The 27004-nt window shown below is 38.9% G+C and overlaps 1 long non-coding RNA gene across 1 annotated transcript; it reads right to left on the bottom strand.

Moving 5' to 3' along the window:
- Positions 1–1562: 1562 nt before the first annotated feature.
- Positions 1563–2061, bottom strand: LOC124882878. Its single transcript, XR_007042025.1, has 3 exons — positions 1970–2061; positions 1777–1854; positions 1563–1699 (listed from the first exon to the last, which is right to left on the bottom strand). It is a non-coding gene; the product is annotated as an uncharacterized LOC124882878 (long non-coding RNA).
- Between the last annotated feature and the right edge of the window lie 24943 nt (positions 2062–27004).

The following is a 27004-nucleotide window of genomic DNA, read 5'->3' as shown; positions in this document are numbered from 1 at the left end:
TATGGCAATACAGTTTATAATAAAATCACCGCTTCTACAGTCACTCACACTCAAGTGCAGCCATTCACAGCCATTCGCAGCCACTCAATTTTATTCTCTTCTCACTCATATGCACAGTAAATCCAGTTAGACAAATACAAATACAACACTTAGGATATATAGCTTGCGCACGTGGAGGGGCTCAAACCCTTCCACTCAGCGGGACTCTCTTTCTCAATCTCTCCTGGTCCGACCGCTGTGATGCCAAACCCGGTTTAACACCTAGGAATCAACCCTCCGTTGACTCCCTGGAATTCCTTTTACTTAATTTTACTCTTACAGTCTCAACATTGAAGTATCTTGATGTGTCTTCCCTCACCTGCCAATTCAGGGTCTCGGGGTCCTATCCCTTGCCACTTAGAGGGGTCCTCAGTCCCTCAGGTAGGCTCTTACTAACCCCAGCCTAAATACCCCAGTCCTCGTCAGGACTGAGTTTGGATTGCTAAATCCGGAACCTATTTACTTTCCCAGTCTCACCATTCAAGTGTTTTGACCGAAAAGTATGTTACAACAAATATTTTACTCAATACATGATTTCTTTACCTTATTTCAACCAACAAATATTTTTACCCAAAACTGATCAGGACTGTAAATTTAAGAGAAAACATATATCTATTCCACAACACCACCTACACTATTAGCAGGCAAAAGGAGAATAAATATAGATCTCCTTACTTTTTGTTTTGGGTCGACCCTGTGGTGTTGTAGAACGACGTCCGCCTCGTAGTCAATTAATTATCCTTTAGTTAGTGCCAAATCCGGGTCACGGCATCAAATTGTTGAGGTCGGAAAACTTTACTGGCCGTCCGTTAACTCTTAAATTACTCCTCACCTCTCATCGACTCTTTATATTTGGCACCCCAAAGGACAATCCTCAGTCAGAGATCAGTTGTACGTTTCCACAAGTTTATTAAAACCAATCTGAATTTAGAGGAGACATCCCACTTACACAGGTACCTAGAAACGTCTGTGTGCTGTCTGACTAGGGCTGCATTCCATTCCATTTTATACCCCACACTGGAGCAGCACCTTTTTCTCAGTTACATACACAATCATTCTATCTATTGATGTCTCCCCAGCAACAGCATAAAAAACATAGCTATACGTCATTATTTAATCAAATAATTGTTTCCCACACGTGGATACAGACAGAGAACACCTGCAAGCATTGTCCTTGAATAATGAACACTCATTATAATACTAGAAGCTACTGTTACAGTATCAAAGAAACAGAGATACATTTAGTCAGCACAGAGAGGAGTACCATGCCTCCCCAATACACTGCCGGCTTCTCACGATACAGACAGAAAAGACAGAAAGCTTTAACCTTGAATAATAAACACTCATTGTGTTATAATACTAGAGGCTACTGTTAAGGTTTTTTCTAACAATCAAAACCATAACTAAAACTCCTAATAAAAAATCAATCTATAAGCAGCAAAGTCCAAAATATATCTTAGTCTTAGCTACTAGTAATAAGGCATTTATATTTCCACACTACTAATAATAAGGCATTTATATTTCCACAATTGTCTGGCATGCAGCCAAAAGCATTAAGCTTGATGCTTTATTACAATGGCCACTAAGGATAGAGAAACTCTCTGTCTGCACTGTTGCTGTCTGGGTCTCGATGAAATCTGCTCCACCATCAACGCTGCCTCTGGAAAGATAAAGAAAAAAAGAAATTAATGAAATATACAAACTAATTCAGTAGGTAAAAATAAGAATTAAACGTACCATTCATTAAACCTCAAACAAGCTTCGCCCTGGTATGCAGAGCACAGAGTCGGCATCTTTTCCTCAATGTAAGATATTCTGTGAAACAAAATTAAGTTACCTTACAATGCAGGTCTTTCAAAAAAAACAAAACATTTCTTTCTTGTTTCTGTGAAGATTTGGATAGAACAGAATTCGGAATACTATAACTTACTCTGTACACAGGGTATTTGAATGGTCGCGGGCGGTTTCAACTCTTCCTGCACTGAACTGGTACAGTTCTGCTGAATGTTATCCAGGCTTGGGTTCTGGATTAAATCATTCAATATATCTGTAAAATATTTGTTCAGGGGTTAAAACAAGTCTGCCATATTGCATACCCCCGTGAAAATATATGCATAGAAAAATATATTCTTTACTTACTCTGCTTTTCCGGAGCTGTTCATTTTTCCGCCGCACGATCAGGGGACTGTGGCGCATGAATGGCTTCACCCTCTCCTTCATGGATATGTTTAGTTGGGATTGGATTGTCTTTTTTTTTTTTGAAGGCTAGTTTCCGTCTCAACTTTGATTTTTCGGGGGCACACGGTTACATCCGCTGACTCCTTCAACGTTCAGGAATACGCCTCTCGTTAAATCTGTAAGTAGAGTTTTATTTCATTTATTTTTTAAATCACAAAACTGCATTCACCAGTTGACTAAACCAGATGTTGTTGCAGTTAATAATTACCGTAGCCGGACTGCGTTAAAACGATACCATCCAGCTCGTCACTTGTGGATTCTAAAGAATATAAGTTAATCATTATTATTATCAAGGAGCATTCACACACACTTAAGGAATTCTTAAAGATGAATACTTACTACTGAAGATTGCGTTGAATTTCTCGATAGAAGCAGAATGACAGACTTAACCACCTTCATTGTTTCCTGAAATATTTATCTCTACAAGTGTTCCAACAATATTTCAGTGTAATTAGTTAAAAATAAACTTTTTAGCTACCAGAATTGAAGCTGATCCCCCTGTAAAGATTGCGTTGCATCTCTTGATAGAAGCAGAATGACTGACTACGCCACCTTCTCTGTTTCCAATGACAAAATCCGATCAACGTGCAGGGCTACGCCCCTTGGCCACACACCCCCGAGACACCTCAGCAAAGCTGCAGACGCGTTAATTCAATAAACAGTGACAGGTCTGATCACATATTCAATAAACAGTGGATGTGTATTGGCTGAGACAATGCTCGACACTTTGGGCCAGGAAGGCGCATGGTCGTCTTAATTACTTTGACTATAGTTGGTGTGAAGACTTTGTCTGAGACAATCCACAAGAAACAGCTGCAGATGTCTGCCTTAAGTCAATAAACAGTGACATGTCTGAGGACTTTTAAACTTTTTTTTATTTTTTAGTTTCTTGTGACGTTTAACATAGACCACACCTACAGAATACAACTTCCGGCTCCCACGTGGGATGAGTAGAAGCCTTTGAATCAGAAGGACAAGGCAGCAGTTACAGGATGACTGTTTTCTCTAAATCCTCAATAACTATTGCTCTAAGATGAAAATAGAAAAGCTTAAGGTAACTAAAATTATCATCCATTTTACCAAATGGAGTCTCTCATGATTCCAAACAAAAACTTTTAGCTGTAGAATCCATTTCTAATTTGGAAACAGCATTGTGAGCACAGAATTTACAATTCTGTCAGGTTCTCTCTTTTTATCAGAATTTCTTGTGACATCCCTGCATTAAATGGTACCTTTAAAGAAACTGCATGTTTTCTTTTTTTTTTTTTTTTTAGATGTAAAAACATCTAAAAACATACAATTACATAATACAGTAAAATAATAAAATTAAATAATAACAGCCTTAAACACATCCCTCTGCTTTAATTGGTTGGTTCTAGATTCGTCGCCTTGTGATGACAACATCCGGTTAATAACGATATCCGGTTATGCCACCGGCAGTCCCGCCCACCTATCATGTGGTTTGACTTGAATGAGTTCTCTCTTAAGTCTATTTAAAGTGGAAAATTCTCAGCTGATAATAAAAGTATGGTCAGTTACATACACAGACGGCTTGGGAGGACACCTACTGGAACAGAACCTCTTCCTCCTAAACAATGAGGGAACCTAGAACCTGCTAATAGTTCGACATAGTTAGAGACAGGAGCAGTGACACACATAACAATCAGAGACATTTCCTTTTCTTTTTTTTTTAGCAATGACTTTCACATATTGGTACCATATATTTGTTTCATATACAGTACAGACCAAAAGTGTGGACACACCTTCTCATTCAAAGAGTTGTCTTTATTTTCATGACTATGAATATTGTAGCTTCACACTAAAGGCATCAAAACTAGGAATTAACACATGTGGAATTATATACTGAACAAAAAAGTGTGAAACAACTGAAAATATGTCTTATATTCTAGGTTCTTCAAAGTAGCCACCGTTTGCTTTGATTACTGCTCCGCACACTCTTGGCATTCTGTTGATGAGCTTCAAGAGGTAGCCACCAGAAATGGTTTTCACTTCACTGGTGTGCCCTGTCAGGTTAATAAGTGGGATTTCAAGCCTTATAAATGGGGTTGGGACAATCAGTTCCGTTCAGCAGGAGGTGGATACAGTACACAGCTGATAGTCCTACAGAATAGGCTGTTAGAATTTGTATTATGGCATGAAAAAAGTAGCTAAGTAAAGAAAAACGAGTGGCCATCATTACTTTAAGAAATGAAGGTCAGTCAGTCCGAACAATTGGGAAAACTTTGAAAGTGTCCCCAAGTGCAGTCGCAAAATCCATCAAGCGCTACAAAGAAACTGGCTCACATGAGGACCGCCCCAGAAAAGGAAGACCAAGTGTCACCTCTGCTGCGGACGATAAGTTCATCCGATTCACCAGCCTCAGAAATCGCAGGTTAACAGCAGCTCAGATTAGAGGTCAATGCCACACAGAGTTCTAGCAGCAGACACATCTCTAGAACAACTGTTAAGAGTAGACTGTGTGAATCAGGCCTTCATGGTAAAATAGCTACTAGGAAACCACTGCTGAGGACAGGCAACGAGCAGAAGAGACTTGTTTGGGCTAAAGAACACAAGGAATGTACATTAGACCAGTGGAAAACTTTGCTTTGGTCTTGTTATTGATTTTCTTATCAAAGTGAGAGAGAAATCAACACATTAACAATTAGAAAGACCAGACTTTGTCTTTATAAATGTATTCAAAGGCATTTCAGCGTTTGAAGACTCTGTCACTGAGTTTAGTTAGAGAAGCAGAGCCCAGAACAAGAGTTTACAGACAGTATTTAAACAGTATATGGGTGTTACATCAACTTAAAAGACTTTTAGAATTATGATCCCCAGACCCTCCCTGGGTCAGAGGTAACAAGGTTATTTATGAGGGCACCCATCTACCATCCCTTGAGGCATACAGGTCCTTCTCAAAATATTAGCATATTGTGATAAAGTTAATTATTTTCCATAATGTAATGATGAAAATTTAACATTCATATATTTTAGATTCATTGCACACTAACTAATATATTTCAGGTCTTTTATTATCTTAATACGGATGATTTTTGCATACAGTTCATGAAAACCCAAAATTCCTATCTCACAAAATTAGCATATTTCATCCGACCAATAAAAGAAAAGTGTTTTTAATACAAAAAACGTCAACCTTCAAATAATCATGTACAGTTATGCACTCAATACTTGGTTGGGAATCCTTTGGCAGAAATGACTGCTTCAATGCGGCGTGGCATGGAGGCAATCAGCCTGTGGCACTGCTGAGGTCTTATGGAGGCCCAGGATGCTTCAATAGCGGCCTTTAGCTCATCCAGTGTTGGGTCTTGAGTCTCTCAACGTTCTCTTCACAATATCCCACAGATTCTCTATGGGATTCAGCACAGTGATACCATGGTCAGTAAACCATTTACCAGTGGTTTTGGCACTGTGAGCAGGTGCCAGGTTGTGCTGAAAAATGAAACCTTCATCTCCATAAAGCTTTTCAGCAGATGGAAGCATGAAGTGCTCCAAAATCTCCTGATAGCTAGCTGCATTGACCCTGCCCTTGATAAAACACAGTGGACCTACACCAGCAGCTGACACGGCAACCCAGACCATCACTGACTGTGGGTACTTGACACTGGACTTCTGGCATTTTGGCATTTCCTTCTCCCCAGTCTTCCTCCAGACTCTGGCATCTTGATTTCCGAATGACATGCAGAATTTGCTTTCATCCGAAAAAGTACTTTGGACCACTGAGCAACAGTTCAGTGCTGCTTCTCTGTAGCCCAGGTCAGGCGCTTCTGCCGCTGTTTCTGGTTCAAAAGTGGCTTGACCTGGGGAATGCAGCACCTGTAGCCCATTTCCTGCACATGCCTGTGCACGGTGGCTCTGGATGTTTCTACTCCAGACTCAGTCCACTGCTTCCGCAGGTCCCCCAAGGTCTGGAATCGGCCCTTCTCCACAATCTTCCTCAGGGTCCGGTCATCTCTTCTCGTTGTACAGCGTTTTCTGCCACACCTTTTCCTTCCCACAGACTTCCCAATGAGGTGCCTTGATACAGCACTCTGGGAACAGCCTATTCGTTCAGAAATGTCTTTCTGTGTCTTACCCTCTTGCTTGAGGGTGTCAATAGTGGCCTTCTGGACAGCAGTCAGGTCGGCAGTCTTACCCATGATTGGGGTTTTGAGTGATGAACCAGGCTGGGAGTTTTAAAGGCCTCAGGAATCTTTTGCAGGTGTTTAGAGTTAACTCGTTGATTCAGATGATTAGGTTCATAGCTCGTTTAGAGACCCTTTTAATGAAATGCTAATTTTGTGAGATAGGAATTTTGGATTTTCATGAGCTGTATGCCACAATCATCTGTATTAAGACAATAAAAGACCTGAAATATTTCAGTTAGTGTGCAATGAATCTAAAATATATGAATGTTAAATTTTCATCATGACATTATGGAAAATAATGAACTTTATCACAATATGCTAATATTTTGAGAAGGACCTGTACATTTCAGGGAGTGTTAACCATAAACCTCCTGATAATGAATTTAACAACAAGATTTCAACATCCTGTTTACACAGCCTTCAGCTGTCTCTCCTGTTTTGCCTTGGTGTCATTCAAAAGATTAGAATCGGTTCTAACAGGGAGCAGTTTGTATTCTAGCAAACATATCAAATTCATAAACATGTTTTCTGAAATGTTTCCCCTGACGAAGTAGGCCAATCGGTGTCAGGTCATCCTGGATGGAGAGGGAAACCAGGGTACAGCTTTCCTGTCGAGTCAAAAGGTAGTCACCCCCTGAGCAATTATTCCCCATAAATCAGTTCTGTTCAGCAGCAGGTAAAAGTTCAAGGCCTTGTATCAAGTTAATTTACATCTAAGTTACAAACAACATCATCTATAAATAAATAACTCAGAAGCACACAGGAAGCTATAATTTCTATTCATGAAGTTATTTGAATTGATTAAATAGTTGAACACTCCTTTAACCCTTCATGCAAATGATTCCACAATTTCCCACATTCACAGAAGTAAAAATTTGTTTGTTGATTATTCACACAGTTTTACTTTAGAAATCCTTCTCATCTCTATGATTTTTGATTTTGTGAAATTTACCAGGACATACTCCTTCAAGCTTTAACCCAACAAATAGAATTTTTATTGTTTATTTCTTCATCACGTTCCCTCTGTCGAAGTAACCCAGCCCACTCAAAATGTATGAAACAGGTTCCACATAATTGTATTTTGTTAGTTCAAAGCAAAAAGATAGGTTAATCTTACCTTGTGACGTTATGATTACTGGAATAAATTATTTAGTTCCACAAGCACATTCATGATGTGTTAGCTGGAAATGAAATGTTAAGTCCAAAGATATCCAATTGAACCTATTCATATGTTCTCCCTCAGGTGCTTTCTGATTTCTCTCAGGTTTCCTTCGGAGGACGTCTCTCCCTTCCTGCTATATGATTTGCTTACCTTAGTTTTGCCATCATCCTGAGTTCCATTTGTTTCTCCTGTTGGTTCTTTGGTAGAGCCTCCTGTGTGTTATGAGACAAAAACTTCACAGCAGATCAAAATCTTTGAACATGTCAGTTACTCTCCCTGTGATCCAGACTGGGTTCACACCCCGACTGAAGAGAGGAGGTGAAAGGTCTGGGCATGGTTCTTCTTGTCAGCAGCTGATGGGGAGTTAAACCCATGAGCTCAGTGGGTGATGATCTGATGTAAAGCATCACCAAGGTCAGCGCATCCAACCACTTCATTTTTGGCTGGATGCGCACAAACTTTAGCCAATCGTTTCTTTGATTGTGTGAGTATCTCTCTCAGCCGACCTGGTGAAAGTGTCAAGCACATCCTTACATCCTTTCACTCTGTTGTCAGAACCCATAAAATCAATAACAGTTTCCTTTAGGGCTTGTTGGGAACAGGAAATGCTCCAATACCTGTTTTCATGAAAATCTTATATGTAGATAATATAATAGAGTCATCTTCTCACCTTTAACCAAAAATCATATTTATATTGTAACCCAGTTAGTTGCTACTTTATTGTCTGTTAACTAGTAGCCAATGTTAGATATGTTCAAACTGTTATTTTCCATAATAATGTTTGAAATCATCCCGAGAACAAAGTATTTACATCATTTACCATGAAGGTGTCCAGTGTTTTGGACAACTTACTTTTCAAGCTCATTGATAATTTGATTATATCTACCTAAATTAGACCTTTAGGGTCCTTCCCCGTAACCTCTACCCCAAATACTAGATAAAAGTAATTTGCATATTCTGTACAACCTTAATCATACCATTATTTAGTTATTCATTCCTGTTAAATATGTGATCACTATAAACAGGCATTTTTTCCCCGATATATCCATTTCCATTTTTCCATCCTATGATTATTATTATTTCTTTTTGTTTTCTCTGAAGTCTAAAGGTTAGTCAGACAAACATTTGAGACAAACATTAAAACAGAAATTTAAACAAACACTTAAGACACACAACACATGCCAGCTTCAGCCTCCCCTCTTAAAGAAGAATGGGCGGTCAAATCTTTAACCATTAAATTATTCAACCAGAACCCCATGGCAGAATGACAGGTTCTATTTGGTTCTGTTCCCATCCCAAAGAGAATTTAGATCCAATTTCACCTCAAGAAAATTCATAAGAAATTTAAGTTTTCACCCTCTGAAACTAAAACCCAGAAAATTGTTCCAACTTGCGAGCATCTGAACACATACAGGGAATACCGACATTAGAGAAAAACTAATGAAAAACAAAGTTGCTGCACTCCAAAACGTTCATTAGTTGTCCGAACACAACTATGAATCAAAACCCAAAACAAAAATGAACTCACAGAAACTAAAACATACCATTCGATTCATGAACCTTTCGCTCATGTGGCTCACATCATTCATCATTCATACCTTGGGCCTTCATTCATTCCTGTCACACTCTTCTCAACCACACGTTTTCAACCCTCAAACACAATCTTTGGATTCCTATTGTTCCTGAACCCCAGAGATCTTATGACCTAAGTAATAATGTGTCAATGGACCCATTTGTCAGGCTGGTCTCAGCCACCTTTTCAGGCCTTCTTCTCCTAGGAGAAAAATATATGTTTAGGGTTATCGCTCACATCATCAGGCAATATAGTGGGACGACTCTTCATCAACCTTTCCAGAGAAATCATGAGTATTGTGACCGGCAATGCCTGCAAATAAACAGTTTGATCATACAGCCATCCCAGTACAACAAATTAACACAAACAACAATTCACAAACTTGTGTAGTAAAATCAGCATTTTTCTTTCTTTCACCATCTTCATTTCACAAAACATAATCATATTTTTACATTGTTATTTCCATTATTATTATATACAAAGAAGACAAAAATAAACAACATTGCAGTCTTGCTGTGTACCAGCTTATTAAGGAGTAAAAGAAGATAAAAAGCAAATAGATTAGTTATAAACAGAATCATTTCATTCAGAAAAAGGAAAGTATAGCCTACCTTTGTAGCACCTGGTGGTCTGACACAAAAACTATGGATACTTGGCCTCTTGTCACCTTTTTGCAGCATCAAGTAGTAAAAGATGAAAATTTATTTGTACTTTTGCCTACCTCAATAAACCTTAAATTTATGCATAAATATAGGCTGTGCCATCTAAAAATTATTACGTTTTCAGTCCAACTTTCCTTTCATTTTTTTTATCCATCCTTCTATTCTTACCTCTGTTATTTGATTTTGCATCACTGCAATACCCCTCCTTATGCACAGCGTCTTGAGTGCCTTGTTGCTGGAAAGCGCTATATAAATAAATTTGACTTGACATAAATCGGTATGCATAATTCGCCTGGCATTTTATTGTTTTTAATTCCATCAATTAAATCAACTGTATCATTTAATGCAAGTACTACTTTTGATGAAAACCAATCTTCATCCCCTCAAACTTTGAAATACTGTGTATTTAGAAATACTTCATCCAATTTATCTTACAATATGGCCTGAGAAATACTGATCAGTTAATTTTTTTTGTGTTTTATACCAAGAATAAGGAAAAATTTTGACAGTTTGCATTTTGGTTTAAAGCTTCATCAGCTTGGAATACTTTGCCTCATTCACTTGCTGTATTACTGTTATTCATAGATCTAAGCTGTCTTTACTTACTTTATTTTAAAATGTCTTTTTCTTGCATTCAGTAAGAATAAAGGTTCATTTATTCTGAACTTAATCCTCACAGAGATATGAGCATGAACTCTGCATGGGTATATTGCCTTATTTTGTGTCTTGATGTTAAGTCTATGTGCCATGCAGTCGCTATTCTAGTGTTTGTGAGAGTGTGTGTTTGTGGGTCCTTGAGAATGTTGTGGGTATTTCTGTGTGATTTTTTCACATTTGTTTGATACGTTTTATTGTTGTTTATCTTCTGTTCTGCAAGGACCCTGTCAAAAATGAGATGGTGCATCTCAAGGTGTTACCCTTGAAATAATCAGTTGTCAGTGCTGCCAATTATACCTTTTATTTCTTTCCATACATAATATGGGCCATGATAGGGTTAAATAAAGTCAAAATCAGGTCGAAGGACATTGGGTCTGCTCAACAAATGTTTCAGTTTAGCCCTGATAAAGATGCTCTCTTGTAATCATCTGGTTCCATAACAATGTTTGTGGTATTCATCAGCAAGATTATAACGGCTCTGAAAGTTCTATTCTAATCTAGCCTTATTTAGATCTATATATATTTTTTAATGCAGTAAGTCTTTATTATATTTAAGAGTGGGGTCACTAGTTTGTATTAGTTGTTATTATACTAATAATGTGAAATGCTAATTTCATTGGTTCTAGTGCTTATTTTAATCTCTTTCCATACCTCGATTGGTCTCTTTTTATGTGTAGTGTAGGCATCAAAAAGGGTCAGAGTATTGTATTTATTTAATTGTGAATGTACGTATTAAATCTGAACCACAGATACCATTTTTAAAAATCTGGTTCAATTACATTTAACTGTAACTGAGTCTTGTGGAAAAACGTATCTGTTTAGAAGGCTTAATGAAATTGATGAACACAGAAATGTTTGTCTTACCCAGTTTTATAAACAAACCGTACAGTTTCAGTCAGCTATAAGTTACACTTTATATTTATTTCAAGTAACTAAAGTTTGTTTCATTTAGCTAAAGTTTTCTCCATTTAGTCCATCCAGTCCAGTAATTCTGTTAAGGTGCATTTCATCTTGTGTTAAATTTGAGTCTAATTTGATCATTCTGACTGGAAAAAGTCAAACCATCTGTTAAAATCATGTTTTGAGGGGAGAGATTGTCCTTTTCTGACACTTCCTTTCGTGTCATCATAAAGAACTGACCTAATATTATTATGGTACTGTTGGATCAGACCTGCTCTTGTAGTCTCTAATTGTTATTGTGATACCTTATTTAATAAATAACACTGAGCGTCAGACAGTTTTAAATGTTTTTACCTTTCAAGCAGGCAGTCCATGGTCAGGACTGCCTCTCCAGACCTAAAAACTCAAAATTCCAATTAGTTTCATATCAGAAAACAATTTAAATTAAATGTATCCTGCCACATATCCCCTATTTTTTTTTTTCACATGAAACAGACATTCATTTCACAAAAACACAGACAAAATGGACGAACATTGGCCACATAAAGTTTGATCACCCTGTAAATACAGCATTTTTAGAGTGGAACCACTTTGTGTCACTTAATGGTTAAAAATTATTTCTTACCGTTTTCTGGTGACTCAACAATTATTTCCGGGACCCAAACAAGCTCCATCAAACTGTTGTTTTAACTTGTTAAAGCATTTTTGTGGGTGGAACTTGCTTATATTTCTCCTCCCTGTCTCCAAGCATTGCTCCTAAAGAGCAAGATGGTAGCTCATTTTCTAGTTACGTCTCAGTCATTCTCTCACCTCACACGCACTTTCACACACTCTGGCCAACCAGGCGGTAAAGCACCATTTCCTGGTCCAAATGAGAGCTTATTTTGTTATCTCTCAGACACCACAGTTTACTCACAGTAGAGTTTATTCAGTGAGCTAGGGTCTGTTAGCTTAGCATGTAGCCATCAAGGTCCGTCAGTCTAATGTGTCCGCCGTCACTTCAGTCTGCTCACTGTTATGACTCACACACATCCACACTGGCCACTTGATATTACACTTTTATCTTTATACAGCTGTTCATTCACAAAGGAGTCAGCGGCTTTTAAATTTTTCTTATGGACAAATTAGAGAGCTATCGAAACTCAAGACTCCCTCTCGGTGGTGGCTTTTGTGCTCTTTACGAGAGCAAACAGGAACCATCGAAACCTAAACCAAGGATGCGCATTTATCTCTACGTGTTTTACTCACAAGGAAGTAAGCGGCTTTTTGAATCTTTTAAGAAGTTCAAGGAGCAATCGAAACCTAATACCTCCCCCGTGGCAGGGCTTTCGAATTCTGTTAAGCGGAACTCAGGACCCGTTCAAACCTTAGCCAAGTATGGCGTGCCTCATTCAGGAAGGTAGCTTTTATGTTGTGTGCAAGGGAAACTGATCTTCCCCTGCATACAACAAAGGAACTCAAAACCTACTTCCTTAGATTTTAGCTATCTATTAGAAGAATGTACCGTTCTTCCCGGGCTGTCACCGTTAAAATTGCACCGCCTAGTAACACGTCTTATCACTTATTAACACGTGCACAACAATTATTCTGAACCATTTCTCTGCCTCCAAGAATTACAAAAACAGCTCACTCAGAACTAACAACACAGCCAGAGTGTTTTTACAAGAAAAACACTGGAGATTTTTAATAGGAATCTCCTTTCCTGTTGCAGCCGCTGCTGTGATGTGTTGTCCTTCCGTGGCAACCCTATCCTATCCAAAAGTAGTTTCCGCTTCCGGGGCGCGGGCGGGAACACCAATTTGTCCAAAGCTACTGCACCCTGTTGGCGATCAGACACTTTGGAGCTCCACCGATCCTTGGACCCCGGAAACAGTCACCACTCTATCTAAAGACTCCTAAAGGAACGACTCAAACAGTTTCTAACTTTTAGCTCTTTTAATCTAAGTTAAGGCAGAGGAATGATTACAGAGATCAGCGCTGAGACTCCCGTCTCGGACCGTCGCCGTCTGTTAGAGGATGACGAAGAGCCTCGATAGAAGGTCACATACAGTTTTTATATCTGGCACTCCAATGCAATGGATGTGCACTCCCTCAGTGATTATCAGTAGACTATGTCTCACCATTGTGGTGTCTATCTGTTAGATTGTGTAGTATCGAGTGTCCATATTTGTGCTACTAAAAAAATCCAGCTGCCTCTCCTGAGTGGCTTCTGCGCTTCAAGCTGCCCTGTTACCAATCTGGCACAGGTGGGCTGTCGTTGGAAGCTGGGGGTTCAGAACCAGGATGCTGCTCAGGTGATGTTCCCATGAACACCTTGCAGTGTGTCGCATGGACCCAGGTAACATGCTCTGCTACCTTGACAACGGTGTGGGTGACTTGTAGGATCTGATATGGGCCATTCCAGCATCTGGACTTCAAGTGTGTTCTCCTGGGACCAAGGAGTGGAGTTTGGAAGTGGGTGTTTCCAGTAATGCAGCCTTCACAATCTGTGAAACTTGAAAAAGCACAGTGGACAGATTTTGACAGTAAAACAACATCCTCTCTTCACACAAAGACGTGGAAGGCAGAGATCTTAGCAATATGCCCATGTCCAAATTAGGAGACCTGTCAAACAGCACTTCAAAAGTCTCAAACGTAAGTGAAAACAATAAGCAGAGCCTTCACAACATTTGGCTAATTTTTCATTTCAAAGTCCCATTCTCAAGCCTAGGTGCTTAATTACATGAACTTCATTAAAACATCCAGCAAAATCAAAGATAATTAATCTTCTGACTCCACCTAGTATACTAGCAGTGATCATCAGCTAATTATTTTGAATATGAAAATGTGACATATGATGTTTGAGGAAGGCCTGATTACAGGTCATTATTTCCATAGTTTCAGAATACGCAAAGAAAATTTCAAAAATGGTCTAATCGGTGGAGATGTAAAATTTCACAAAAGAATCAACACCATACTTTCAGAAAGGTTTTCAGGATGTGATCTTAGGGAGCTATGCACCATTTATATAAACAAAGTACAATGTCTCTTTCGCATTGTCACTAAGTCCTCACTGGAGGTATGAGCTACCCTTTTTCCCATGAGTGCTAAAACTTTTTGTAATCTCATGCCAAAACAAATTCCTTGTATGTCCAAAAACGTACTTGGCAATAAAGCTTTCTGATTCTGATTCTGATTCTGATGTTTATTTATTCTGTATTCTGACATTCCCCTCTTCTGGCGCAGGGTCCAACCCATGCGACAATCCAGCAAAAAGTAAAAAAAAAAAAAAGTTCTAGGAACCAGGATCACATTACAAAAAACCAAAGAAATGAATGCTGACATAACTATGTGTCACCATGAAATTACCAAAAGAACCATAAATAAAATCCAGTTGTTTTTTAACTACAATTCAGTTCCATTAACAACAAAACGCAAACTTCAGTTGTTGTGCAGTTGTTGTGCAGGATGATATGTCTCATGTAGAATTAAGTCACATATCATCCTGATTTGTCTTGTATGAAGATGAGCATTAGATTAATGGAAATCTAACGTAATTTTGATGCATATACTCTACAAATTTTATCTAATAAATAATTCTCACCAAGTATGAAGTCATGACTGATTCTTTATCAAAAATATATTCCTTACTTTTGGCATATCTTGAACTGTCAGCTAGCTTAATGGCACCAGGGAAATCTTTCAATCTAATAAATCATCACTGATTCTGCATGCAAAACAAATTCTACAAATTAGTTTAAAGTATTTCATTAACCTTTTAATAGTAAAACACATAAATCTAAAAGTCATGCTACATCCTTAATTATTATACAAAAAACATGTTTTTAAGGCAACAATAATTAAAAGCCTTTTGATTCTTTTGTCTCTTAAACAGTGTTAAAACTCAGGAAGGGAGGTGCTGAGTGTTTCCATGGGAGCAAAGGCATGAACCAACCTGGTAGGTGGGCAGAGTCAGGCAGAACTAACCTCTGATGGGCAGTCTATGGGCGTGCCCCACAGTTTCTTCATTCCAACCCATCTTAGTGTACCTTAAACTGCAAAACTGTCAACATGAACCTACCTCAGAAACAAACTGCTTCTTAACTCTCCTGAAAATCAAGGTTTTAAACAATCTGGGATTTAGAAACATTATTCTAAACATGGATTATTTTGTCATGCAACATATAAACAAACTTTCATTCCAACAAAACAAACACAAAACATCAACGACAGACAAATGGCCAAATTTGAAGCTTCAAGAATTCAAAGAAATTTTTAACAATCTCTTTTCAGAATATGTTTTCTCAGCCATATCTCTTAATGCTGTAATTGATCAATTTTGTTATGACAATCTTCAGGATCCTTTTTAAAAAATGAGTGCACATAGTCCAAAGAGATCTCAAACTATTTAGAAGCACAGCAACAGTTTTCTCTAACATGAATCCAAATTCACTGATGCTGAAACCCTTTGCCAATTCTTTGTACTGTAACTCTGTAGTAACAATAACTACAATCCTGAGAGTTATTGTTATAATTCTCTTTTTGTTTGGCTCAATTTAATCGCAGCTGTATTCAAGAATTTCTCTGCTCAGGTTAAATGCAAAATATTTTAAGTCGGCATTGACGTTTTTATGCAGTGTTAGACTTAACCAGAAATTAAGCTAAGAAGCTTGACTCCAAACTGGACTTTGTTCCAACATAGTGTTTCAAAAGGAGAACAGACATCATTCTTTAATTTGGGCAATTTAAATTTTGAGAGTTGGGAAAAAAAATATTACTAGAAACCCTCTTTAATAATCTAAATGCTGATAAATGTTCCAATATTTTATTTCTTAGTAATCGGAAATTACCTTGTGTACCTTTGTACTCCTAGGTATTCTTTTAATCTTTAAGCCCCAAGAAATCAAACAAGGAGACTGGAGCCACCAAAAGGACTGGAACCCATCATTGGCTTAGATCTGTTTTTAATAGGTAATCTGTCTACCTTTAATTAAGTATTATAATTTTATGAACGCAAAATCTATGGCTCACAGGCTTCAGGAGTCCAGGAACCTCAGGTTGAGGACCGTTGCATTGAACAATGATGCCAACTTTCTGCAGAGATTGAAGGATTGGCTTAATATCTCCAGACCTATTAGTGTATGATTTCTGGCTTGGACAATAATCAGATTTAAAAATCACTAGTTCACAGCTCCTAATTTACCTCACATCATTTTTGCTCCTAACCCAGTTTATAAGAAGCTTCAGACAAATATTATGCTAAAAAAACCAAACCCAAAAACCAAACAAAAACACAGATCTGTTTTAAAATAAAGAAAAAGCAGGCTTACAAAATTTGGTACTGGTGGAAAATAATTCCACAGTTCTGAAGGCCTTTTCTATGCAGAGTCTTTTAGGGAACATGAGATTAGTTTAATTTTGTGTGGTACCACTGTCCAATCAGATTCTTTCTAAATAACCCCATTTTTCATTCTCATTTTAAAGGTTTGTTTTACCAAGGGAAATGTGTTTAACAAAACCAATTACTCTCAAAAGTTTTAAAAGTTTTTAGCTGGTGATATCTTAGAAAACAACAAGTGTTTTAATATTTCTGTGCAGCACAGAACTGATTAGGTTTCCTTTCCTTCCCCAGAGGAAAACAAAAGAACCTGCAGAGCCAAGTTTTTCATAGTTATTTTCAGGACCTGATGTAGGGTACAGTGTAAATCAACACGCTGCATGAATCAGAAGAGGGAAGACAAAAAACTAATATAACCTCTTCCCAGTAGGTGCTGTGAAAAACAATGAATTTGTACTTTTCATAAGCGTAGGTTAGCACTTGTGGACAAAAACTGCACCCCACTGTAAGTACTGTCAGAGACTGGATAAAGACCATCTGCAGTAAAACTAAGCCTGTTTTAATGAGGTCTCTACCCATTAGATTTATGGGATGCAAACTCTGACAACAGAAAATAATGCCTGAAGGAGAAGCCCATCAGATGTTACACATGGGATGGGTTTTAAAAAATGCTCCTTCATGAGATCTGTCCTGAAAATGACATAGAAACACATGGTTATTGCTGAGTTTTGGAGCTGTTGTAACTTCCTCTGCTTTTTTAATAACTTTTAATAACTAGAATAATTGACCCTGAATATTCCACGACGAAAGAGAACTTCCTTCTCTAAAAGAATCAACTGGAAAGTATCAAATGAGCTAAGTTATCACACTTTTGAAAATAATTTTCAAACCCTAAAATAATATTTTAACCCGCTAGATCTGTCAATGTCAAGCAATCGTGAAACATGAGCAGCGGTTAATAAGCGTTCTTTGTTGCAGAAAATAGGAAAATATTTATGCAAATGTGTGTGTGTGTTTGTATACCCCCCTCAGTTTCTTGATCGATCTGTCGATCGCTCCAGAGTCAGACTGTTATGGCACACAGTCTTCTATCAGTCCAAATAAAAAAAACAGGCCCTTTCCAGGTGTGTTGGTGGGACATTCACTCCTTCCTTGTCCACTTTAACTTCTCCAGGAGGGAGAAAGAACTTTGCTCCGGCATGTTTCTCTTCAGCCCGCATAAGATGTGCTTTCAATATAAATCCAGTGTATCGCTCTTCTGGCTCTGGCAAACAGCATGGGTCATTGTCCATCTCAGTGGGTTTGGTACGGTGGCCAGGGGGTGCAAAACACTTTTACAAGTACCGAAACAAATTTACATTTCAGAAAACAAATTTACATTTCAGAAAACAATTTAACAAGATGCGAAACAAATTGACATTTCAGAAAACAAATTTACATTTCAGAAAACACTTACATTTCAGAAAACAAATTTACATTTCAGAAAACACTTTTGCATTTCAGAAAATAAATTTACATTTCAGAAAACAATTTAACAAGATGCGAAACAAATTTACATTTCAGAAAACACTTTTACATTTCATAAAACAAATTTACATTTCAGAAAACACTTTTACATTTCAGAAAATCAACCGGAAAGGGAATGTACCAACGCCGAGGCTGACCCGGAAGTCAGCCTCAGGGGCTGCATCCTTCGAAGGCCGTATTCATAGGCCAATTACGTTACAGCGCGGCGACGAAGGCTGTCCCAATTCATGAATCATTCCGAGCAAATGCGGCCGACAAATGTGTCCTTATTTTGCCCAATTTGAAGGATGGGTCGTGAGTATCCTTCGCGGCCCATCATTTCCCATCATTCATTGCGGGTCGAAGCGGATTGGTCAAGCAGGGGACGCCATGGCGGACCATAGCAACAAAAGCTGTGAGTAAATTGTGGAAAATTACACTTTCTGTGACACAAATTAACTTCTACAATGTTTTTAGTGCGGGAATATAACTATGTAGACGTCAAATATCTGCTTGATTTATCTAGACATCGCTTAATTTCAAACGTGCTCCGACGTGTTCGGAGTTTTCCGTTCCCGGCGTAGTAACTGGCTCGCCTCGCCAGCCCTACCGGCGGTGAGGCGAGCTAGCCCGGTAGAGATCTGACCGGACTATCGGCACTAAGCTCCCGCTGGCAGTCATCACAGTGAACGTTTGACACAAGTGATTTCTAACAGTTTATGTTATTATTTTAAGTGTTACTGAAAATCGATTTAACATTTCAGGTGATATTAAGGTTAACCAGAATAAATGGAGTTTTATGTAATCCAACTGTATCGCTGGAGAGTGTGATTGAGAATAAATAAGCTTTTCAATATTAATTTTTAATGAAGAAATGTGCTATATGTTTTAAAAGTTTATTTATAATTCAGCTAGCATTATAATTTCTGATTCCAGGTACACCTGACGAGGAATACATCTCCAAATGTAAGTAAATCTCAGTAAAGAAGTTAAAAGTTTGAAAGAGCTTGTTTTAGACATTTGCATAGAAATATTTTTAATATTTTCTTCAAATTAAAACAAATGTAAAATTAAAAAATGCTTTATTTTTGCTCTGATATTAAGCAAGATGTTTTTTTTTGGTATTTTCATAATTATTTTTTTTTAGGTACAAAGGAGCAGACGGGCCAGTTTATTAAGCTCAGGGGTGAGAATGAGCACATTTTTACTGGAGCTAAAAACTCAGACACCGTGGCTTGGAGGTACAATAACAACATTCTTTGCAGTCAGTTTCTGTCCAGTTTCAATAACTCCTATCTTTCTAACTTTCATAAATATCCATCCAGTGATTAACATACTTCTTTCGGTTCAGGACAATTCTGGAGAAGATGGACCAACAGGTGAAGGTCAGCCCCTTGGCAGGCCATAACAATGTGGGACAATTTGAAAAAAAAAAAAGAAGAATATAAAGTATGTTCAGAAGTTCTCATGTCACACACAAATAAAAAACATATTTCTAAAAGTCTTGTTGGTTTCTCTGTTTAGTCAACTCTTTTTTTTTACTCTATCTAACTTTAGGATTGTAAGTATCCAGGGTCAGGAGAGGGAGTCAGTGAAAAGCCCACTGCTGCTACTTGGCCCTGGTTTGTCTTTATGGATGAGGTGTTGGGACAGAGGCTTTCCACAACACCTCCTGTCCTAATTGCCTCCATCCCTGAGGACACTCCAGGGCCAAGCGGAGCGGCGGACAACCAGATGGAGAAGGAAGACAGTGAGCCAGCAGGAAGGGGTCAGAAAAGAAAGAGGGACAGAGATGATGGAGTTGATCAGGGAGGACATGAGGGCACAGAGAATGGACAGACTGTTTTCCAAAGAATGGCACCAAAATAAGATGCTACATAAGAAATATAAAGTTTTGTTCAGATTGTTTCTTAAAGTTTTAAGGTGTTCTAATAAATTTCAAAATTGTTTTGTCACTAATGTTATTTACATTTGACCAAACAATACATCAACTTCATTTAAAGTTATAAACAGAATTTATTATGAAAAATATAAACAGCACTTTAAACAGAATGGGGGAAGAAAACATTCAAACAGATTAAGATTGCAAGACAAAAGGCATAAAATAAAACTATGTACAAGTATTTACAATGGCGACAGCAGGATCAACCTGAGTGACTGGTTCCTGGAAAAACCTCTTGAACAGAACAAAGAGGCAGATGTCTTTCTAAACAGAAAGTCTCTGGCGATGTGGCTAAATCTCTCACAAGGTCAGAGACTTGGATGGGATGCTGCAACTGAGATCTGTGGTTAGTCTTTCTGGATGGTGAGCAAAGCATCACACAGGTGGTCTGCAAATGTTTGTGATGCCTCTCTCCGCTGTCCACGTCATCGTCCATCAAGTGGGTTTAAAGGGCTGGCTGAATTGACGGCTGCCACATCACTAAGAGGTAATCGGAAAAATGCAGAATTAGAAGATGGTGCTCACAAAATATTACAATTAGTTATACCCCTCAAACATTAATCACATCTATAATATTATACTTGGCTGACACAGTAGTCATGTTCTGGTGGTACCTCCTCCAGGGCAGACACCTCAGCTGAAAGCTGGTCCTGCCAGAGAGCAACGCTGACTGCCTCAGTCCAAACCTCACCCTCATCCTCTTCTACAGCCTCCTCTGGGTCATCCTCTGGGGCCATGACATCCCCAGCACCAAGGCAGATGTTGTGGAGGATGGCGCATGCTGTAATGACCTGAAAACAATTTAAAAGAGGGTGCATATGTGTGTATATATTACGTATAATGTATATATAAAATGGATCTAGGTCAAAACTTACGTGAGGTACAAAGGTGTCATGCACCTCCAGCGCTTGCAGGAAGATGGCCCTGAATCTGGTTTTCATCATTCCAAAAACACTGTTAAAGCGCTGGGCTCCCACACCTTGTCTTGTCCTCTTGTAGGGAGTGATGAGGGGGAGTGGATATTGGAGGCATGGGTACCCTCCATCAGCAAGGATAAAATGCCCTGGAGGAGGATAAACTGTACAGCGGGCTGTGGCGGAGCACCCTAGAGTCATGCACTGACCCAGGCCAGCCCACTTACGTGTCAATAAAATGGCTCTCAGAAACTGCCAGCAGGATTATGGAAGGGAAGAGTTTCCTGTTCCTGTAGCACTGACCATCAAGGCTGCTTGGACACCTGAAGTGGATATGGCAGCCGTCAATTGCACCCACAGCTTTAAGAAAAACTCTGTGGCGTGCCAGCCTTGCAACTGCCTTAAGTCCTCAGGGGTCTTTAGAAGGTAGATGACCTGGTGACGAATAGCCACGATCTCCTCTGTAACTCTGTGGACGATGCGATGGACAGTAGAGCGAGGCATTCCAAACACTCTGCAGACCACTCTGTAGGATGTGCCACTTGCCAGCCAGAAAAGAAAAACCAAGGTCTCAATAGTAGCACCCATCCATGTCGCCTGTCCTGGTGCAAAAGATTAAGCAGCACTGCCAGAGACTCCCTGCTCAGCCGAAAATCAGGCCTGGTGTCCACCTGGTTGAAGAAGCGTTTCAGAACTGGGACACTCAGGTTGATCCTGCAGTAAAGGGGTCTGGTCTAGAAAAGGGAAGAATGGAGATGGAAAAACACATTATTTTTAAGGCATGCTTCTGGATATTTTAAGTGATCAAAGCAAGTAGATACCAATACACCAAAAAGACTGCATTATTATATAATTATCTAAGAACAGCCAGAGGGGATCAAATATTCTACAATTCCCATCTATCTTAAAATTTAAAGTTTTTGTTTATATATATGTATATATATATATATAAAATATGTTGACATACATTAGCCATAAACTTGCTATCTCTTTGTTTATTGGCTGGTTAAATCAAACATCTTTTTTACCTGAACATGATTGTCTCTGGATTGTACCTGAAATCAGAAATTACAATGCTAGCTGAATTATAAATAAACTTTTAAAACATATAGCACATTTCTTCATTAAAAAATATTGAAAAGCTTATTTGTTCTCAATCACACTCTCCAGCGATACAGTTGAATTACATAAAACTGTCCATTTATTCTGGTTAACCTTAATATCACCTGAAATGTTAAATCGATTTTCAGTAACACTTAAAATAATAACATAAACTGTTAGAAATCACTTGTGTTAAACGTTAACTGTGATGACTGCCAGCGGGAGCTTAGTGCCGATAGTCCGGTCAGATCTCTACCGGGCTAGCTCGCCTCACCGCCGGTAGGGCTGGCGAGGCGAGCCAGTTACTACGCCGGGAACGGAAAACTCCAAACACGTCGGAGCACGTTTTAAATTAAGCGATGTCTAGATAAATCAAGCAGATATTTGACGTCTACATAGTTATATTCCCGCACTAAAAACATTGTAGAAGTTAATTTGTGTCACAGAAAGTGTAATTTTCCACAATTTACTCACAGCTTTTGTTGCTATGGTCCGCCATGGCTTCCCCTGCTTTACCAATCCGCTTCGACCCGCAATGAATGATGGAAAATGATGGGCCGCGAAGGATACTCACAACGCATCCTTCAAATCGGGTAAAATAAGGACACATTTGTCGGCAGCATTTGCTCAGAATGATTCATGAATTGGGACAGCCTTCGTCGCCGCGCTGTAACGTAATCGGCCTACAAATACGGCCTTCGAAGGATGCAGCCCCTGAAGCTGACTTCCGGGTCAGCCTCGGCGTTGGTACATTCCCTTTCTGGTTGATTTTCTGAAATGTAAATTTGTTTTCTGAAATGTAAAAGTGTTTTCTGAAATGTAAAAGTGTTTTTTGAAATGTAAATTTGTTTTCTGAAATGTAAAGGTGTTTTCTGAAATGTAAATTTGTTTTCTAAAATGTAAATTTGTTTTCTGAAATGTAAATGTGTTTCGGTATAGTGTTTTGCACCACTGCCGGTAGGTTTATTCTCAGTGTTCTGATTGCCGGCTGAGTTGTTGATCTGGCTGTCACTGTTTGGGATCACAGGCAGAGTTGAATCATCGCTGTACCCCACATTCACCTCCACATTCACTTCTAGTCGATGGATTTTCATCTCCAAAACAGCCAATTTTTATAAAAGTTTGTCGAAGTCCTCTGTGGTGAAGGGAGGCATTTTGTGCTGATTAGCTGGCATCAACTTGTCCTGCTTTCGAGTTCGATTATAAAAACATCAAAGTCCTTCAAAAAAATAAAAAAAATAAAATAATAATAATAATCCTCGGGAGTCGCTGGTAAGAAGTTATTTTAGTCCAATATTTCCGTAATTTTGGCTAAGAGATAAAACGTTAGGAGTAAAAGAATGCAAGCAAGCAGGGAGCTTAGGAGAAAAGCGTCTGAGCAGCCTGGCCCTCAGCCGATGTCCTCCCTCTCCCAACTCCGGAACCTAATTAATTAGTTAGGAGATGATGGTTAATGTGTAATAAAAAAAAAATATGTATATTATATAATTCAGAGCAACTTCTCACCCAGATATATTTGCAGATCAATAGTTCAGATCCGATCAGCCAGAAGCCGCAGGCAGGCACCAGGACTCCCCTCTCTTAAATAGAGGTGAACTGAGGACAACTTAGTCTCCAGTTTGGCCAGGTGTCCGTGTCCCCTCCTACGGATTCCTCTTGCACGTCGGATCCTGTTCGTGACGTCAAAAATTGTTATGGATTTTCTTATCAAAGTGGAAGAGAAATCAACTCATTAACAAGAGAAAGACCGAACTTTGGGTTTATAAATGTATTCAAAGGCATTTCAGCGTTTGAAGACACTGTCACTAAGTTTAGTTAGTGAAGCAGAGCCCAGAACAAGAGTTTACAGACAGTATTTAAACAGTATGTGGGTGTTACCCCAACTTAAAAGAGTTTTAGAATTATAATCCCCAGACCCTCCCCGAGTCAGAGGTAACAAGGTTATTTATGAGGGCACCCATCTACCATCCCTTGAGGCATACACTTCAGGGAGTGTTAACCATAAACCTCCTGATAATGAATTTACAGACCAACTCCTCTAACAAAACACAGAGGTCAGAGAGGAGAGAGGTAAAGGGAAGTTCAGAGTATTAAAAAGAATTTTCCACAACAGTCTGATGAGTCCAAGTTTAAGATCTTTGGTTCCAACCACCATGTCTTTGTGCGGCGCAGAAGAGGTGAACGGATGGACTCTACATGCCTGTGTAACCGATTCTTGCTGCACTCCAAAGTCTCAGAGCAGACCAAATAACCCCTCGACTCTGCGTTGTGTGATTTTTTTATGAAGGAAGACAAGGAGTTTCTGGTCGATCAAACATTTTATTTCCTGCGTGAGAACATAACGTATCAGTGCAATCGGCTTCAGCTTCGTACAGCACACTACAACAGAGCTTCATGTTAGCATTTAGCTTTAGCATGCAGTGTCTTTCTATATTAAACAAACTGAAAGTGCAAAAACTGGTGTCAAGTACACATCCAGTTTGCACCCACCACTCTCAATGTGTATAAATTCATAAAGACATGTTTTATGGATCGCTAATGTTTTTCTATGCTCTGTGCTGAAAAACGCAACTCACCTCTGGTGCAGCTTTCACAGACTGGCACCGAATACCGTAGCCAGCAGCATATAACCAGCCACACCGAGAGGGGGGCGCTATTTCCCCATTGCACTTATACATAAAGCAAGTGGAATTGTACAACTTAATTACTGTTACACATGGTTCCCACTGTGAAGCATGGAGGAGGAGGTGTGATGGTGTGGGGGTGCTTTGCTGGTGACACTGTTGGGGATTTATTCAAAATTGAAGGCATACTGAACCAGCATGGCTACCACAGCATCTTGCAGTGGCATGCTATTCCATCCGGTTTGCGTTTAATTGGACCATCATTTATTTTTCAACAGGGAAATGACCCCAAACACACATCCAGGCGGTGTAAGGGCTATTTGACCAAGAAGGAGAGTGATGGGGTGCTGCGCCAGATGACCTGGCCTCCACAGTCACCGGATCTGAACCCAATCGAGATGGTTTGGGGTGAGCTGGACCGCAGAGTGAAGGCAAAAGGGCCAACAAGTGCTAAGCATCCCTGGGAACTCCTTCAAGACTGTTGGAAACCATTTCAGGTGACTACCTCTCGAAGCTCATCAACAGAATCCCAAGAGTGTGCGGAGCAGTAATCAAAGCAAACGGTGGCTACTTTGAAGAACCTAGAATATAAGACATATTTTCAGTTGTTTCACGCTTTTTTGTTCAGTATATAATTCCACATGTGTTAATTCATAGTTTTGATGCCTTCAGTGTGAAGCTACAATATTCATAGTCATGAAAATAAAGACAACTCTTTGAATGAGGTGTGTCCAAACTTTTGGTCTGTACTGTACATGTGCTATGTCTTGATAAAAAATGTCATGGAATCCTTCATCGATCCACCTTTTAACCTTTTTGATGGGGCTTTGTTCATCAAACAAAATTAATAATGCTAAGGTACAAAAACCAGCTATGATTAATTGCTTCAATAACATTTTTCAAACCTTTCTTTTATTCAAGTGTTATCAGTCAATCACTTACCTCCCCTAAGTGCTAGGAGGGACCTTTGGTTTCTTCACTGACGTTAAGACGAAGCACCTCTAAACGGTTACCCCCCTTTGTAGTCAAACTTAAAGTCACCACCTAGCGGCCGGGAGAAAGTATTGACTGACCCACCTTAATGTGTCCAAGTAGCAGTGGGAGTTGTGAGAACTACCAGTCTCCTTCCTTCACATCTGAGGAGGACTGTGGCCTTCACATCTGAGGAGGTCTGTGGGGTGTCAAAAACAAAAAATTATTAGCACTTGGTATTTCTCTAGATTTTAATGTTTTTCTCATATAATCTGCCATTGTTCTTTCCAATTTTGGGTCTTTTAATTCCTTCTCCAAATCAGGAATGTAATAGGATGTGCCATGTATTATTTCTAAAGGTGTTAAATCTCATTGAGCTGATGGAGTTACTCTCATACTAAGTTTAACTACATCCAAGAATTCAACCCAGTTTCTTTTTGTTTCTTCCATTGTTTTTCTTAATTTATTTTTAATTGTGCCATTAGTCCTTTCTACAAGTCCTTTCTACAAGTCCTGCACTCTGAGGATCACGGCATTGATCTAAAAACATGGCTGTTTTTAGATCAATGTTAAAACATTTTCCTAATTCCTGTATTATTTTATTTACAAAATGCATTTCATTATCGCCTTGAATTCTTCTTGGGATTCCAAAAGTTAGTATTATATTTTTGCACAAAGCTTTTCTACTGTTATTGCGTCAGGTGATTTGCAGGGAAAGATTTCTACTCACTTTGAAAATGCATCTATTATCACTCAGCAATATTAATATTTATACTCCCTCCTGTAGAGACATGGCTTTGCCCATGGCTCACATTTGTAATCCTTTCACATTTACACTCAGCTAATTTAGCTGGTAACAGTACAGCATCTAATAATTTCAGTAATAACTTTGCATTTTTCCATTGTGCTGCCAATTATACCTTTTTTTTTTTCAAGTTATGGCCTGAAGAAACCACCAGCACCACATTATCGGTAAAAAGTAAAGATAAGATCCTGAGGTTTTCAAACCAGACACCCTCATCTCCCTAACTATGCCTTGACATCCTGTCCATGAACACTACAAGCAGGATACTCCAATGACCCCCTCAGCAATTCTGCAAGAGTAAAGATCTGGGCCCGTATTCTCAAAGATTCCTCCCAGAGACCTCCTATCTTAGCCTAAAAAACCCTGCCAATTGTCTCATCTTCAGAGTGATTCCGCTTGCTGCTGAGAAAGAGGAGACAACAGCACTTCCTACCTTAGTGACGAGGT

The sequence above is a fragment of the Girardinichthys multiradiatus genome, chromosome 17, assembly GCF_021462225.1.
Source record: "Girardinichthys multiradiatus isolate DD_20200921_A chromosome 17, DD_fGirMul_XY1, whole genome shotgun sequence".
NCBI lineage: Eukaryota > Metazoa > Chordata > Actinopteri > Cyprinodontiformes > Goodeidae > Girardinichthys > Girardinichthys multiradiatus.
Note: the sequence above shows the minus strand (reverse complement) of the source record. Positions and strands in the feature narration are given on the sequence as shown.